The sequence below is a fragment of the Hylobates moloch genome, unplaced genomic scaffold (genome assembly GCF_009828535.3).
Source record: "Hylobates moloch isolate HMO894 unplaced genomic scaffold, HMol_V3 SCAFFOLD_152, whole genome shotgun sequence".
NCBI classification, from domain to species: domain Eukaryota; kingdom Metazoa; phylum Chordata; class Mammalia; order Primates; family Hylobatidae; genus Hylobates; species Hylobates moloch.
Window position 1 is genome coordinate 42,279 of NW_026652427.1, and position 18,863 is coordinate 61,141.

General features: G+C 39.7%; 1 pseudogene; it reads left to right on the forward strand.

Moving 5' to 3' along the window:
• The first annotated feature begins 6,578 nt into the window (after positions 1-6,578).
• LOC116464060 (dynactin subunit 6-like) lies at positions 6,579-18,199 on the forward strand (annotated as a pseudogene).
• Positions 18,200-18,863: the final 664 nt, after the last annotated feature.

Below are 18,863 nucleotides of genomic sequence, written 5' to 3' on the forward strand. Positions count from 1 at the left end.
ACATGAAAAAGCAGAATTAAAGCAACTGAGTATATATTTAAAAATGCAAACGCTCACTTTTTCAGAAAAATATTAAAATATTAAATCTAACAAATATCTAGGGAGAATGATGGAGAAAAATACAGAAAATGCACAAAAAACCAAGTACCTGGAATGCAAAGGATATAAAACGTCAGCAGCTGTAGATTTTAAATAAGCAATGACTTTGAGTTCAACCATGATGGGGTATATTGAAAAGAATCTCTCAGAAAAAAAGAAAAAGAAAACTGTTACAAAGCTATGTACAAAATGTTAAGCACTATTAAAGTCTTCCAATTCTACCAGTTATGGAGTTATTGGTCTTGGACTAGCTCTCCTGAAAAGAAACAAAACAAAACAAAACAAAACAAAACCTAAAAACCTGAATAAAATAGCCTACCGTGGGCACTGGCAATGCAACCAAGCAGGTAGGACACGGGTGCTACATTCTTTTTGTCAGAATACGAAGCATTCATACACTCTTCTCACCCTCACTCTCACCTTTTAATCTTAGATCTACTATTAAAAGTATTCAACATTACTATCAATCCTTTGGTCAAAATTTCCTTACTCACATTTTGCTTGATGCACTTGGATAGACTGTTCAAGAAAGTGTGAGTAGTGAATTCCTCAAACTCTTGCGTATTTAAAATTATATTTTTGAACTTTGGTGCTTGAAGTGTAGCTTGGGTAACGGGTGGGCTTTAAGCCAATTTTGGCATGCAAGGGGTTGAGTTTATTAGGCATCAGCACCTCTGAAAATCGTGGGGATGCAGGCTTAATTTCAACCCTATTCTAACTACTTCAAAGATATAATTCTTTAATAAACTCCTGTGTCTACAAATAGTTCAGATTAACTCAACATCCATGATTAAACATCTATAAAATCAAGGCACTGTTATTTAGTGGAGACTTGCTGGCTATTCTATGAGAGGAGGTATTGTTACTGTAATCTCATCCTCTCATAAAAGTGTATCATATTACTCATAACCAGCCCTTCATATTCTATTCGTATTTTGGCATTTTAAAATAAGATATCTTTGAAACATTTGAATTCAAAGAGAGAATCTGAATAGTTTTTAAAATGTCAATGAAATGCCGTTTCTTCATGCTTGAACAACTAAAAATTGACTAAAGTGCTTCTCTTCAAACTTTCTGGAACACTTTTTATCTAAATTCTAAAAACAATCACAACAGGTTTGAACCACTAATGTGAGAATATTCTAAATGTTAGGGTGGAAAAATTTTTTATATAATTTTGTACTAATTTTTTTCATCATAGTGACAGTGTGCTAAATTTTTTTAAGTCAAATATTACTGTAGACATTTAAGTCAAGATTCTAAGAAGTTGTTCTAAAGTCCAAAATTTAGTTTCATATACAATATTATATATATTTGCATATAAAATTAATATATGTGAGCCATGTTTCAAATAGTTGAGAGATTATATCAAAGATTCTTGATTATGTAAAATGCCAATTACTTATAGGCACACATGCTTTAAATAATTACAAACGCAGTTGTGGTTGATTCTACTCTTGCTACTGGCATTCACATGGACATAATATTATGGTCTGAAGAATATTTAGGCAAATTTATCCCTCATATGATCAGAAGAACAACGCAAGATAGTTTATATCTGAAAGGAAAAAAATCTTTATATGGTTCTGAAAGCCTAAATCATTAACAACTTGGATAATAATTAGCATAAAAATACACAAACATGCCCTCTTCCTAGCAGTAAGTACACAGTGACAACAGAATCAAAGCATGTGGCTGTGTGCATGTTTCTATTTCAAGACGCAGAGCACTCTATTCTTCCTCTCTGCCCTTTCTAGATGGCACAATTCCTCATGAATCTAAGTGCAGTCATAGGGTGGATTAGGGTGACCTGCCGTTTGTATGCAACTCATCTCTATTTTGGAAGTAATTAAAGTAAAAATATATTTTTAAAAGATAATTTCAAATTTCAGTGCAAACTAGCATGGTTTCACCCCTTTTCTTTGTAACATTTTTTTCTAAGTTTGGAAAAGTAAGGTAGGCTTTCGTACGATTTTTAATAATAAGTTTTCAAAGTGAGACGCAAAATGGTGGCGCCAACACATTTCAAGTCTGCTACATTTTGAATACACTTATTGGAGAAAAGACCTTCTCATCATTTTTCTCCTACAGTAGAAAATCCACTATAACTTTGACTCCCCCAAAACTTAACTACTAATAGCCTACTATAAGCCTTACAAACAACACAAGCAGTCAATTAACACATATTTCATGTTATATGTCTTATATACTATATTCTTAACAAATATGCCAGAGAAAAGAAAAAGAAAATCATAAGGAAAATATATTTACTAGTTATTAAATGGAAGTAGATGATCAAACAGGTCTTCATCTTCATCCTTTTCATGGGCAGGGTGTGGAGGATGTAGAATTGTTGGTTTTGCTAAGTGGACCTGCACAGTTCAAAACCCTGTGGTGCAAAGGCCAACTGTATAGCCATTGAATAGCAATTTATTTTTAGAAATTAACCTCACTAAAATACTCTTAGAAGGATGCCAAGAAAAAAAATGAATAAGTATTTTTGGTTCATCTATTTCATTTTATTTCCTCATTTCATTTCATTTCATCCTTTTATTTCATCATTTCATTGCATCATTTCATCATTTCATCTCATCATTTCATCATTTCATTTCATTCTTTCATCATTTCATCATTTCACTTCATCTCATCATTTTATCATTTCATCTCTTGATTTCATCTCACGATTTCATTTCATCTTATCCTTTCGTTTCATCTTTTCATCGTCATTTCATTTCATCATTTCATCATTTCTCTTCATTTCATCATTTCATTTCATTTCCTCAATTCATTTCACCATTTCATCATTTCATCATTTCATCATTCCATTTCATCATTCCATTTCATTTCATCATTTCATCTCATCATTTCATTTCATCATTTCACTTCATCTCATCATTTCATCTCATGATTTCATTTCATCTCATCATTTCATTTCATCTTTTCATCTCGTCATTTCATTTAATCATTTCACTTCATTTCATCTTTTCATCTCATCATTTCATCATTTCATTTCATTATTTCATCATTTCATCATTTCACTTCATTCCATCATTTCATTTCATCATTTCATATCATTTCTTCATTTCATCATTTCATCTTTTCCTTTCATTTCATCATTTCATTTCATCATTTCACTTCATCATTTCATTTCCTCATTTCATTTCACCATTTCATCATTTCATCATTCCATTTCATCATTTCATCATTTCATTTCATCTCATCATTTCATCATTTCATTTCATTTCATCATTTCACCATTTCATTTCATCTCATCATTTCATCATTTCATTTCATCATTTCATTTCTTCATTTCATCATTTCGTTTCATTATTTCATCATTTCATTTCATTTCAGTGACACATGTATTTAAGTGCTAATGTGATGCCCAGGAGACACCCTATTTCCCTTTGTAAAACACCTCCTTCAACAAAAGGCAACCTCTCATGGCTGGCTAAGTCTACAGGGATACCAGACTCTCTTCAACCACCCAATTTGATTTAGAACCTCAAACAGCACCTCAGTTTCATAAAAACCTGAAAGATAAACACAACACTTGGTTGTAAGTGAGCCAACAGTTTCTTTTCTCTTTCTCTGCTCAAGGCTTAAGGCCGTGTCTCCCCAGCTACGTTCAGTGGAAGAAAAGATCCCCTGGACAAATAAGTTTGAGAACTGCTGTTGCAGGACTTCTCAGAACCTTTAAAACACAAATCCTCATCCGCAGGGATCTTCAGGAGGGAGATGGCTGATGCAGCACAACTTTCTTTCACAGGAGCATCTTGCAGAATACAGTATGAGATACAGAAAGGCTGCACTGAGTCTTTTTAAGGGCCCGGGCCTTTGTGGGGGTGGGGTAGGAGCTCTCCAGATAGCATCTAATGAGTAGAAACATTCAAGTTGCTTTTTCTTTTCCTTATTGGCAAAACTGTGTGTGCACCATGAATGAAGCTGGTCTCCCTTATCCATATCGAAACTAAACCCAAATTAATTGGCTAAATTGGGACTCAACACCTCCCAGGAGCCACGCGGAAGGAAGCCCCACCACACTTTAAAGTAGCTTACCTCATCATATTTGAGGAAAGCAAAACGCTTATGACCAGTATGCTGCTAATACAAGTCTACGGATAATGCTGTATGAAAAATTATTTTTCCCAATCATAGCTGGCACAGTCCACATTTTGCATTACACTTTCCCCCTTTTTCTAAATTTTAAACACAAGTCTTTTTCTCTTCTTTTTTTAAATTTTAATTTAATTATACAAGACGGAGTCTCAGTATGTTACCCAGGCTGGTCTTGAACTCCTGAACTCAAGCGATACGTCCGTCTCCGCCTCCCAAAGTGCTCGAATTACAGGTCTGAGACACTGTGCCTGGCCTTAAACACAAATCTTAATTCATTCTTACAAGTATCCTGAGGTTAGAAAAATGGAAGGGGAAGAAAAATGGCAAGCAGGTAGGCTGACTTCGGCTTCATTATTTGGAAGGATAGTTTGCTCGGTTAAAACACACTACTGCCCACAAATGCCAAGAAAACAGAAAAATACGGACTTATGTAAATAGATTTTATATGAGACAGAGGTTTGAATGGAGACTTTTTCGATGCAAATGACAAACAGCTGTGCTTGGGAATAAATGACAACGAACTTTTTTATCTCAACAGCTGTCCTGAGCACGTCTCTACATCTCTACCTGCATTCTGGAATCGGGGAGAAAGCCAAAACGGACGACAAGACACTAGATCAGCCGTGTCCAACCCTTTGACTACAAGGACTTTTCCGCCTATCTGTGGTGGTGGGTATCATGAAAATTATGCACAAACTTTTTTTTTTTTTTTTTAAGCTCATCAGCTATCATTAGCATTAGTATATTTTATGTGTGGCCCAGCAGCATTCTTCTTCCAATGTGGCCCTGAGAAGCCAAAACACTGGACACCTGTGCACTAGATCAAAAGGCTACTCCTTCTGGAGGCAATTGTAAAGAATTTCTGACATTATCTTGACATGAAAACCAATGGATAGTGGGACAGAATGCAAAATCTTCAACAATTTTTGTTGGTTTTTTTTTTTTTTTTTTTTTTTTTGAGTCAAGGTCTTGCTCTGTGGCCCAGGTTTGAGTACACTGGTGAGATCACAGCTCAGTGCAGGCTCAAGTGCTCCTCCCGCCTCAGTCACAGTAGTAGCTGGGACTACAGATGCGCACAACCACCCCTGGCTAATATTTTATTTTTTGTAGAGACAGGGTCTCACTATATTGTCCAGGTTGGTCTCAAACTCCTTGACTCAAGGGATCCACGACAAGATAACAGGTGTGAGCCACCACACCTGGCCATGTGCATGAACTTTTAAGACAAATACAAGGCCCCACAAAAGTTAAGGTTTTCCCAAATTTCCAGGAGATCTTTTGGTGCAAGGACAAGAAGCCCTTAAAAGTACACAGACAACTCCAAAGATTCAAGACAGTTCATTGGGGCTGGGCCAGCCCACTGGGCAGACTGACCTTCAAGAAAGGCCCACCCATGACATACACCAGATGGCTCTCCAAGAATCTCTCCAGTCCTCAGGGTCCCTAAGGCACTGGACAGGGCTAGGAAAGCAAACCCATTTGCTTCTTCCTGCAGGAAACCCCTTGAGGTCAAGACCGCACAATCAGAGGAGTGGCTCACCTTAGGTCAACAGGCCAGACTCAAGGTGGTATAATGTCTTAACCAAGGGTGTGGGCCTCCAGGTATGTCTCCCAACTCAGTGCTCCTTTCATAACCACTCTTTGTTAATTCTCCTTAACAGCGGTTCCTAGCAAGTCAGTTCTCCCTCAGGCCTTCAGTTTCCTCACCTACAAGATCAGAGGGCTGGACCAGATGGAAATTCGGGGTGGGGAAGGGGATGTTCCCGCGCAGCCCACCCCGCCCACGAGCCCCTCGAGCCTCCATCCCAGTTCCCAACACGCACCCGCCCCACAAATCCTGCCCAAGGTGAGGGCTGGTCCCGGGTCCTCCGGCTGCCGCATCGGCGAGTGCAGGAGGGAGGGGAAGCCTCCAAGGGGGCGACGCGGGCTCAAGGATGCAACTCGGCCAGGAGTGAACTGGGGCCTGGAGGGAGGTGTCCGGGCCGCTCCTCGAGCTCTGCCCGGGTCCCCAACCCCCTTACCTCCAGGGTCCGCATATCCTGCTGGGTGAGGTCCTTGGACACAGCGCACTTGGTGCGCAGCCCGTGCAGGCTGCCGATGAACTTCGGGAGCTACCCGCATTGCTGCAAGCGCCCGGCTGGCCGCGGCCCCTGCGCCTGCCTCCGCGGCCGCGGCATCACCCCCGCCACCGCCCTCCTCCTCCTCTCCCATCGAGGCGGGGAACCCGGGGCGCGGGCGCCTGGGCAAGGAACCCCCGAGCCGGGAGAGCTGGACCAGGAGCGAAAAGCCGCAGCGGCGAAAAGGCGCGGCGGCTCCCATAGCCTTTAAGCGGCAGCAGGGGCCGCGTCACGCAGCCGGGCATGCTGGGACTTGTAGTCCACGCCGCGCACCTGCCGCCCTGCCCCGCCCTTCGGGCCCCGGACCGGGCCCGCACAGCTCACCGAACCCTCCTCTCCCCTCCCCTCCCCTCCCGGCGGCCGCCGCGATGCAGGCGGTGAGGGCGGCCCCGACTGGGAGCCCCAGATGGGGCTGCTCGCCCCAACTCCTCCCTCGGGTTCCGACAGTCGGGGGAGCAGAGTCTCCCTGTCAGCCTCCGCCCCCCAAGGGGCCTAGGAGCTTCCCTTGACCCTCGGATGGGGCGGCGACCCCTGGACGCTTGGCGGGTGTGCGTCGGCAGTTCCTTAGCTGCAGCCCAGCCCTGGAAGATGGGGACCAGGGAGGTTCCAGGATTTGTCTGTGGGTTTAAGGGCTGCCATCTAGTGGGAAGGGGCTTACAGCACTTCTCCTGTAGAGCTGGCTCACAAAGCGCTCTGCTCTGGACTGCATGCGCCAAAACGATTGCTCAGGCCTGGAGAAAGACGAAGAGCTTTCTTCTGAACCGCATTTACCTACCAAAATAAGTGTCCCATTCCTCCGCCATTCCCAACCCACCAAGCCAGCCCAGACACGAGGGACAGCACCCTGAATTGTCGGTAGCTTCAGAGCAAGTGGCCAGGACTCAAATTCTCACTCCACCACTGTGTAGGGTGAGACTTTGGGCACGTTCGATATCCTGTGAATGCCCGAGTTTCCTAACAGCGCCGCTCTCGGCAGGCCGCAGCGGCCGAGGCGGGGAGCCCGGAGCTCAGGCGTCTAGGCAAGGAACCCCTGAGCGGGGAGAGCTGGACCAGGAGCGCCTCTCGGCGCTGCCCGAGCCGGGACGCTGGTAGAGCTAGCAGCCGAGTCTGCCGCTCCTGCCCTCCAAAAAGCCGCGGCGGCAACCACTCCTTTGAAAAATTAGCAAAAACATCTGACCAGACACCTCACCAAATAAGATATACAGAGGGAAAATAGCTATATAAAAATGTTCAACAGCCTATGTCATTAGGAAATTGCAAATTACAGCAGCAATAAGTTACCATGACACTTTTATTAAAATGCCTGGTGAGGATGTACAAAAAGAGGAACTCTCATTCATTGCTGGTGGGAATGCAAAATGGTACAGCCAGTTTGGAGGACAATGTGGTAGTTTCTTATAAGAATAAACGTACTCTTACCATACTGTCCTGCAGTCATGCTCCGAGGCATTTGCTAAAATGACTTAAAAACATGTCCGCAAAACAACCTGCACATGAATATTTACAGCATCTTTCTTTATAATACAGAATTTGGAAATAACCAAATAGGTAAGTGAGAAAACAAACCGTAGCGCATCCATACAATAGAGTATTATTTAGCAATAAAAACGAACGATCAGGCCGGCACAGTGCCTTATGCCTGTAATTCCACCACTTTGGGAGGCCGAGGCAGGCAGATCACCTGAGGTCAGGAGTTTGAGATCAGGCTGGCCAACATGGCGAAACCCTGTCTCTACTAAAAACACAAAAATTAGCTCTGTCGTGGTGGGCCCTTGTAACGCCAGCTACTTGGGAGGCTGAGGCAGGAGAATTTCTTGAACCTGGAAGGTGGTGGTTGCAATGAGTGAACATCATGCCACTGCACTGCAGCCTGGGTGACAGAGCAAGACTGTCAAAAAAAAAGAATTATCAAACCATAAGAGCACTGTATGATTTCAACTACATGACATTCTTGAGGAAGCAAAGCTCTGGAGACAGTATAATGATCAAGGTTAAGGGGGAGGGTGGGTGAGTAGGTAGAATATGGGAGATTTTCAGGGCAGTAAAACTATTCTGTATGATACTGTAATGGTGGACACATGATATCATATATGCCTTTGTCAAAATCTGTAGAGTGTACAACACAATGAACTCTAATGTAGATTGTGGGCTTTAATTAATTATAATTCAGTGAGTCATCTATTGTAATAAATGTACTATACTAGTGAGAGATGTTAGTATTAGCAGAAACAGGAAGCCGTGTGGGGGTATATGGAAATTTTTATTACTTTCTGGTCAATTTTCCTTTAAATCTAAAGTGTTTTTTCTTTTTTTTTTTTTTTTTTTGTTTTTCTTTTTTGGTACGAAGTCTTGCTCCGTTGCCAGGCTGGAGCACAGTGGCGAGATCTTGGCTCACTGCAACCTCTGCCTCCCAGGTTCAAGCAATTCCCCTGCCTCAGCCTCCCGAGTAGCTGGGATTACAGGAGCATGCCACCATGACCAGCTAATTTTTTGTATTTTAGTAGAGAAGGGGTTTCACCACGTGGGCCAGGATGGTCTCATCTCCTTTCCCAAAAAATGCAGGAAGCATTTTTGGGAAATGTTTATGTTAGAGTTTGCCCTTCTTGACAAGGTGAGACATAAATGTCTCCTTTATAGACATGAATTAAGATGGGAAGATATTTGGGGGAAACATTTACTCGAGTGCTAAATAATAAAGGTACACAAAGGGCAAATTATGCTAGATTTCTTTCCCACTTGTTTTCTATGTCGCATAAAATTCACCTTCATTCCCTTCAGTTTCTGTTTAATGTAGAAAGCGGCATTTTCATTATTTTAAGCTTCTAGCACAATGAAAGAATTTCTCTTTTTCATGAACTGGATCATAAATGAAAGGTAGGAAGAGTGTCCTATATCATATTTATTGTTCAACAAAACACTGCTCCACGGCTTAAATTCAGTTTAAAACAGAGAATTTATTGAACATCTAACACAGACATAAAAGGCAGTAAAGACAAATGAGAAGAGGGCAGGATATTGAAGTATACAGACTTTAATGCTGACTTCTGTATCTTAGTAAGTTACTCCACCTTACAGAGGCTCAATTTCCCCTGATTTAGGAAGACGAAGCTAATGGGTATTGCATAGATGTAAGTATAAAAATGTTATATTTAAGATAACCCCACAAGCTTGGTGTAAGGCAGAAAATAAATAGATGTAACATTAATAAGTAGTTGATTACATTTGTATGCTACCTACAGACTAGAGGAAGCAAGAAACACAGCCACTATGCTTGATTAGCATTATATTCTAATTTGGAATATAAATAGAAAAGAGAAAAATAGAAATCTATGCATAAACACATACATTAAAATGAATTTTAGGTTGACTCTTTCATGAAAAAGTTCCTAAGGTATTTTATTTGTTTATTGTGGTAATATACACATAACATAAAATTTACTCTGTTAACCATTTTAAGTGCACAGTTCAGTAGTACTAACTATAGTCACACCATTGTGCAGCCATCCCTACCATCCATCTCCATAACTCGTTTCATCTTGTAAAACTGAAACTCTATACCCATTAAACAATACTTCCCCCATTTCTTCCTCCCCCCAGCTTCTGGCAACCATCAATGTACTATCTCTAGGATTCTGTCCACTTCAAATCCCTTATACAAATGGAATTATACTGTATTTGTCCTTCACTGACTAACTTATTTCACTTGGCATAATATCCTCAAGTTTCATCCAAGTTGCAACATGTGTCACAATATTTCCCTCATGTTTAAGGCTGAATAATATTCCATTGTATGTGTATATCATATTTTGCTTATCCATTCATCTGTTGTTGGACACTTCAGTTGCTTCTATGTTTTAGCTACTGTCAATAATGCTGCTGCAAACATGGATGTGCAAATATTTTTTCAAGACTCTGCTTTCAATTGTTTTGCTATCCTGAGATGTGGCACTGCTGGATCATAGGACAATACCATTTTGATTTTTTGAGGAACTACCATACTCTTTTCCACAGCAAACGTAGCGTTTGGCCTTCCCTCCGATACTGCAAAAGGAATCACCACATCCTTGCCTGTGGATTTTATTCACAACTCCTGTGGCTCTCTCTACATCCCAGCCACCATGTATTATTTCCTGTTTATATATATGACATCAAAGGTGCAGGAAGTAATGAACTAAATTGGAAGGATAAACATGTAGAAAAATAAAGGTAAATACTGACTACATAAAACCACAAGAATAATAATTTTGGATGATCTATTATATACCTATTTATCTAACATCTATCTGTTCCTCCATCTGTAATTAAAATATATTACAGTTAGAGAACAGAGAAAAAAGTAGGAATACATGAATTTAAGGTTTTAATTATTCTTAGATTGTCTCACAGCATCATTATATGAAAGAAAATTTATAGGTCAATATCTCTTAACTATAAATGTAACATTCTTAAAGTACTCAAATACATTGAATTACAGCACGAGTAACATATTACAATCTATTCAAGTTTATTTTATTCCAGGAACACAAAAATACAAATTTCAGTTGCAATTTACAAAAAACAGAAATTGATACATATGATTGATGTATATACACATTTGATGTATTTTTAAATATACATTTTTTAAAAATAGAAATTTTCCTAGGACAAATACTTATAAAATATTACTGAAAATAGTGTTATTAGCTAATACCTTCCTAATAACTGTGGTATTACATAAGAAACAAAAATTAAAATTTCAGATAAACTTAGAAACTAAAAAGTTTAAAAATATTATTCTGTTCTCCATATGTTCACATTTAATCATATTATTTCTTGTTTTCATTCTTCAGTGTTACTCTATTAAAATATAACATACAATTCTAATTTTTGATTTCTGTTCTTATTACTCAAAATTGTGTACATTTTCTTATGCTCTTAATTTAGTTATGCTACTTTTCTGTACTCTTGGAATTTTCACATTTGTGTTCACTCTCTTTTGAGTTCCCATATTATCAAATAAGCTTTTTTCCCTCTTTCTGATTTGAAGGTTCATCTTCTCATAATTATTTTGTCCACTCAGTTTCTTTTCCTTCTCAGTTAAGTGCCTCTCATCTGGCTTTTCATTTATAAGGTTGCTTTTCATCTTAAGCCAGTCTTTTATTTATATTTTGATTCTGCTTTGTGGAGGACATGCTTCCCTGAATTTTATGGAAGAGGCCAAAAGGTTTGTTCAAGTTTTTACGTGATACATTGGATTAAATTGTCTAATGTACACACTCGTAATTTAAGTCTAGGGGCGACCGTCTACTCTTGATTTTGTATAGTGTTATTTTTCTTAACATCCAAGTCCATCTTCATCTATTTGTATACGATCAATAAAATTCTATTTGTTTACCTTGCTTTGGTGGAGTTCCTTCTTTTTAAGTAGTAGAGGTAGTAGTTGAGACAGGAGCTGGGTTCTGGGTCAGTTTAGAGGGCTGGGCGACATTCCTCCTTTTGGTCTGTATGACTGAATGAATGCAGTTCTTGCTGTCTCGCTCCTCTCCTTTACACATAGAGCCATTGCAGCAGATGAGAAGGAATAATCTTGATCTGCCATTCAGGTGGAACACATGTTCTCTCCAACCACACCCATAGGTTGTACTCACACTCGGCCAGAAGGTATCCTGTCAATGATATGGAGATGTATCTGTCTATCCAGATAGGTATCTACGTTGGTCTATGCTCTCTGGTTTCCCGTGAATTCTCTCCTTAATGTGAATATGAAAAGAGAGCTTGGTGATGGCAGTGATATAAAATCCTCAAAATGCAGCACCCACACCCAGAGGAATTTGTAGATTCTGGGATTCTAATTCAGATACCAACCTATATAAAAGGGGACTTGGTCATTGAGGGTTGCTAGGCTCTTTGTTGAGCATATTTGCTCTTTTCATGACTTGGAAATTATTTTAAAAATCTAACCTTTTTCTCAGTGTGCTGCAAGATGATTTGATTTTAATGTGTAAGCACTAATTCTCCCCTAAGATTTGTACAACATATTTGCTCCGACAAGCCATAGCAACTCACTTCACAGCAATTTATAGCATTTCCACGATAAGTTGAATTATGTTTAACTAGACCCTCTTTGCCTTAATAAAAATATGAAGAAGCCATATACTTGCTCTAATTAGGTTCAAAAGTTGGCAGTCTCTCTCCTAGAAAGAATAATCAAACTTTTCAGCGGCCTAATATGCATCTATAGACACACACACACACACACACGCGCGCGTGCACAAGCACTATTCATAATATTTAAAGCACATTCTGTTCTATGACTTCATTTGTCTAGCACAAAATAAAATGATCTCAGTATATGTCAAGTACCAGTTTTTTTGTATGGCCAATGATAGATATTTTAGTTTTTAAAGATGAGAGTGTTCTTGAAGCTCTTTATATTTGTTTGTCAATGAACTAAACATTGGCAAATATGTAGGGTTTTCCACATAAGAACGTTATTAACATCAAAATAGAAAGCTGGTGGTAGAAATAATGATTGGGAACACAGAATCTCTACTCAAAGTTCTAGTTCTGCCATACCATAACTTTGTGATCTCGGGAAATATCTCTCCATGTTGTCATCTCTATGTATAGTTCTGTCATTTTTCAATAAGAGCTTGTTGCTTGATTCTGAAGTACTAGTTACTATAACCATTATTTTGAGCTTCATGTAAATCAAGAACACATGGACTCCACTTGTAAAACATTGAAAATGTAGTTAGGGATTGGGGGCATAAAGCAATATTTTAAAACATGTAAAGACAATGAGTAAGCAACAAAGTGTCCAATTTTTTAGGGGAAAGATGCATACATTAGGAAAAGGCAGGATTAGTTAACAGAGAATTTGAATGATAACTGGCCAATTGGTGTCATCTACAATTGCAAGTAATACAAAGGAAGTTTGCTTTTCTAAGGAGAAAAGGAGTTATTTAGAATGGGTCAACCCATGGGGGAAGCAATGTAGTTAGAGACAGTGCCCAAAACCATGTGAGCAGATGCTCTGTAGAGCGCACCCCTGAAATGCTGCCATTGTGAGGCCAAGTCTCTCCTTGTCTTGGTACTGAGCCCTCCATTCTGCCTCCATCATTGCCACTGTAGCTGCCACAAAATGATCCCTCAACCACCACTGCCCAGGAACAAAGAAAGAATTCTGTCCTTCCATGCTCTCAGATCAATTTCCAACATCAGGTGAGCCTTTGATGGGCACTCTTCAGTTCCCATATCCATGAAATAGATGCAGTAAAAACATAGAAATTGCCTATGTGTTTCCCAATAAGACACATATGGAAGACTGTTTTCTCACAACACAAAGGAGTTTGCACGATAGGTGTTCAAAGCAACGATATTCCCTGTAAACCATACTTTGCCCATATGAAGAAAAGCAATAAGGATTATTTAGTAAATACACATGGAAACTCATCCAGGGTTGGCTGAGGAGAAGCTGGTTAGCAAGGGGGTCTGCCTTCAGTTAGGACAAGGTCTGTGCTTCCCACAGGTCCTCTCCACAGCAGGAGGGATGCAAACTTCCCTTTCCTCCCCTGCACCTACCCTCAAATGGCCCAGAGGTCTTCAGGTCCTAGAATTTCTCAATTAATGCTGCACAAAATAACAGACAGCCTTGACTGTCACAGTCTGTTCTCATGAAGCTAGTCTCTGCTCACTACATAAAACAGGAGAGTAAGAACAAGGGTGCTTAACGCTACCCTAGCTCAAACATGTTTCTCTCTGTAGGATGCCAAGAACCTGGGAACAGGTGCATCTGCTGCTTTCCCTTCCTGGATTCTAGCCCAGACAAAAGATGTAAGGGGCATTTCTTCAGAGGCCTTGAGCTTCACTACACAATGACCCAGGCTCTACATGCACCCTCTTTATATATTTCTACCTTGAAAAAATATTTTTATATAATATTAATAATATATATTTTTATATAATAAGCGCATATGTTTGTCTATTTTATATATAGATATAGATATACATAGATATAGATATCTAGTCAGCCTTTTTTAAGGCTGGGCTGATTGTGGTGCCTCAAAACTATAATCCCAGCACTTTGGGAGGCCAAGGTGGTCAGATATCTTGGGTCCAGGAGTTGGAGATCAGCCAGGGCAACATGGTGAAACCCCATCTCTACAAAAATTAGCTAGTATGGTGTCATGCACCTGCAGTCCCTGCTACTCAGGAGGCTGAGGTGGGAGAATCGCTTGAGCACAGTATGTGAAGGCTTCAGTGAGCTCTGATCACATGACTGCACTCCATGTTGGGTGACAAAGTGAGATCCTCTCTCAAATAAAAATAAAAATAAAAAGGCTACCACCATACTCACAATTAAGTGTGTCAGGTATATTGGCAGCTATCTTTCCTATATTCTATTTGGTAAAAAAAAATTGCAAAGAACAGTTCTGATTCTAGATTTTTGTATTAATTAGACATTTGAAGTTTATAGCAGAAGAGCTATAATCATGTTTGGTATGTGTACTGTATAGACCAGGTAGTGCAAACAGATATCAATGCTTTTTAAAAGTATGTAAGGTTATTGGAAATATTTTAAACTACCTATAGGTATAGATGTATGTAATTGAACTATCACATGCGAGTAAGATTATTTCCTTAGCGTGTGAAATCCACTCAATTTGATAAAATATTTTCTAATATCTATTACAATAATATTTCTTAATTAGCTAACATAAGAGGAGTTCAAGACATTTATTTATATGTAGTTACTAGATTCAAACTCGATTCCACCATTTTCAGAAATCATACTCTAAGACAAGTCCTTTATTTATCTAACTATGTTTCTGCCTATATTAAAAGACAGATATGTCGATTTTGCTAATCATGCTGTTCCAAACCTCTACATCCTGATTATTTTCCTATTCGTTCTACCAGCCATTCAGAGACTTACTTATATTCAAATTTCTCTCTAGGTTTAACATTTGTACATGTCTTCTTGTGGTTTTGTCTACTTTTGCTGTATACAATTTAAGACATTTTATTGACATATATCATACATCCAGAAAAGTACAGTGATTAAATATGGACAGCTTGATTAATGAAACACATTTATTTGCTTATAACCATGTATGAAAATAGAACATTACTAAAAATAGCGATACTTCTCCTGCCCCTTTCCATACACTAACCCTTATCCTCAATAGTAACAGATTTTTTTTTTATCATAGAGTAATTTGGTCTATTTTCAAATTTTTATTAAATAAATCAGAGTATATACTCTAAGTCTATAATTAGCTGTGGCCTCACTCACCACTTGGATTCTGCTCTTTTTCCACATCACAGAGATGTTTGTCTTGCTTTTAATACCAAATACTGGCCGGGAGCGGTGGCTCATGCCTGTAATCCCAGCACTTTGGGAGGCCAAGGTGGGCAGATCACCTGAGGTCAAGAGTTCACGACAAGCCTAGCCAACATGGTGAAAACTCTTCTCTACTTAAAATACAAAAAAATATATATATATGTTAGCTGGGCATGGTGGCAAGTGCCTGTAGTCCCAGCTACTCACGGAGGCTGAGGCAGGAGAATCAAATTAGCTGGGCATCATGGCGAGTGCTTGTAGTCCCAGCTACTCAGGGAGGCTGAGGCAGGAGAATCGCTTGAACCCAGGTGGCGGAGGTTGCAGTGAGCCAAGAAAACGAATACATCTTTCTAATTCTCTCTTTCACTCTCTTTCTCTCTCTCTCTCTCTATGTATATTTTTTATGTATATATATATATATATATATTTTATTTCCATAAGGTTTTTGGGGAACAGGTGGTATTTGGTTACATGAGTAAGTTCTTTAGTGGTGATGTGTGAAAATTTGGTGCACCCATCACCCGAGCAGTATATACTGAACCCAGTGTATAGTATTTTATTCCTTGCCCCCTTCCCACCCTTTCTCCCTGAGTCCCCAATGTCCATTGTGTCATTCTTCTTCCTTTGTATTCTCATAGCTTAGCTCCCACTTACGAGTGAGAACATATGATGTTTAGTTTTCCATTCCCGAGTTACTTCACTTAGAATAATAGTCTCCAACTCTATTTAGGTTGCTTTGAATGCCATTAATTCATTCCTTTTTGTGGCTGAGTAGTATTCTATTGCATATAGACCACAGTTTCTTTATCAGGAATGTGGAGGATGTTTCTGAGGGATGGGCCTTTATGCAGCCAAACGTTTTTGCATAGGCTTTTTAGGGGAATTAGTATATTTTGGTTTCAAGAACAAGAATGAGGGCTGGGTGTGGTGGCTCATGCCTGTAATCCCAGCACTTTGGGAGCCTGAGGTGGGCAGATCACGAGGTCAGGAGATCGAGAACAGCCTGGCCAACATGGTGAAACCCCATCTCTATGAAAAATACAAAAATTAGCTGGGCGTGGTGGTGCGCACCTGTAGTCCCAGTTACTTGGGAGGCTGAGGCAGGAGAATCACTTGAACCAGGAGACGGAGGTTGCAGTAAGCCGAGATTGCGCCACCGTAATCCAGCCTGGCAACAGGGCAAGACTCCATCAAAAAAAAAAAGAAGAAAGAATAGGAATGAAAGAAATAGTAGTAAAAGATGATGCCAAAAAAATGCTGTAGTACAGGTGAGAAAATGTACCACCTTCTAAGAAATTCCATTTTTGTTGGGGTTAAAGTATCACGTGCTGCCACAGCAACTGCCAAGAAAAATCCATCTTAAGAAAGGTGCTCTGCTGCAGAGCTTGTGTACTTTGATTCTGAAGTATACAGTGAAAATGTAAAAATAACTGCAATTTTCTTAACAATCTTAAAAATATTCACTTCCCCCCTTTCTTCAATATCACTTCCTCTTCAGGTTCTTCATTCTAACTGGCGTCCTCTTAAACTAAGCGTGCAGCACAATAGGAGTCCTCCATTCCCTGTTCATAGGAACCATTCCACAGCAAGGGAGTGAAGCCTGCTACTTAATAGGCCTGGGACTCCAAGGCAAGGGGGGTGGCTGGTGCAGGAAGCAGTTGCCGACCTCTGTTGTTTGAAGGGTGGCATGAACTAGTTTCTGGAAAGGGTTATATTTTCAGGACCATTTTCTGATCCTGTGGAGAAAAAGGTGGCTTTAGCATGAATGAATGATTCAAACCTAGTACTTTAATTAGGTTTAGATGCTCTAAATCCAGCTTCAGGTAGTTCAAAAGATTCTCTGACACCAAAAAGAAAACAAAGGTCTGGTAAGTCTACCTCTAAGGATTCACATACAGAGAAAAGATAGAAAATGGGTAACATAGTCAAAGACCAGAAAATTACTAATAAACTGTCTGAATTTGTTCATGAATCAAAGACTTAAATTCCGAATAAGATTGAGGTTGTCATTGGGGCCGTACCATGGCGGTGAAGACTCAAAAGAGGAGCTCGGACAGTGATCCATCCTAAAGCATGAATTATGGCGGAAGCCAGGCCAATAGTGATTGGCAAAGGGAACCTGATAGAAGAACAGGCCCTTATCATAAATGCTTCCTCGGATAGTATCACTCCTGACACTGGAGATCCAGAACCAAAACCTATGATCATTGGCACCAATAATGTGTTTGAAGTTGGCTGTCATTCCCAAGCCATGAAGATGGGAGATAATAATGTCATTGAATTAAAAGCGTATGTAGGCAGAAATGTAATATTGACAAGTGGCTGTCTCACTGGCGCTTGTTGCAACCTAAACACTTTTGAAGTCATCCCTGAGAATACGGTGATCTATGGTGCAGACTGCCTTCGTTGGGTGCAGGCTGAGCGACCGCAGCCTCAGACACTACAGCTGGATTTCTTGATGAAAATCTTGCCAAATTACCACCACCTAAAGAAGACTATGAAAGGAAGCTCAACTCCAGTAAAGAACTAAGAACAGTACATGACACGAAGATAACATTTTGTCTTTGACTGTTGCCTTTTGAATGGGCCACAGTGTTTATGTACCCTTAGCAGCTCACAGAATAATACATGTTGACTTTATTTTGTAAAATTGAGTTGAGAGGAAAGTAATGGATTTTCATTGTTTATAATTCATATAAAATATATTCTTTTCCTATATCCTTGCTTCTTTTCTGATAATTTACAGATTTAGCTTTTCATTTGTTATATAAACTGCTAGCCACAAATTTTAGTTATGTAAAAGACCACCCATGACAAGAAAGGACATATTGTTATGTACTTATATTCTAGCATAGGCTAAACTGAATAAAAATACTGATAACAGGAAAAAAAAAGATTGAGGTTGCGATGTAAAATAAACACATGCGAATATTAAAATTTTGGACAGTATTTTGCATATAAGCAGTACCCTTTACTTCCTGATGGAGATGGAAAAGCTGAAACCATATTACAGAGCTCCTATTAATAAATGCGGCCTTGGGAGGTACTCATTTAGAATTTCACAAGACACATGTAGCAGAGATTTTCTTCGGCAGCATTCATTCCAGCATTTACTCCAGCATTATACCAGCTTTCTGATAACTGGAATCTACCCGTCTCCCATTCTCTGTCCCACCCCAGGGTCGGGGTAGAGTATGTGACAG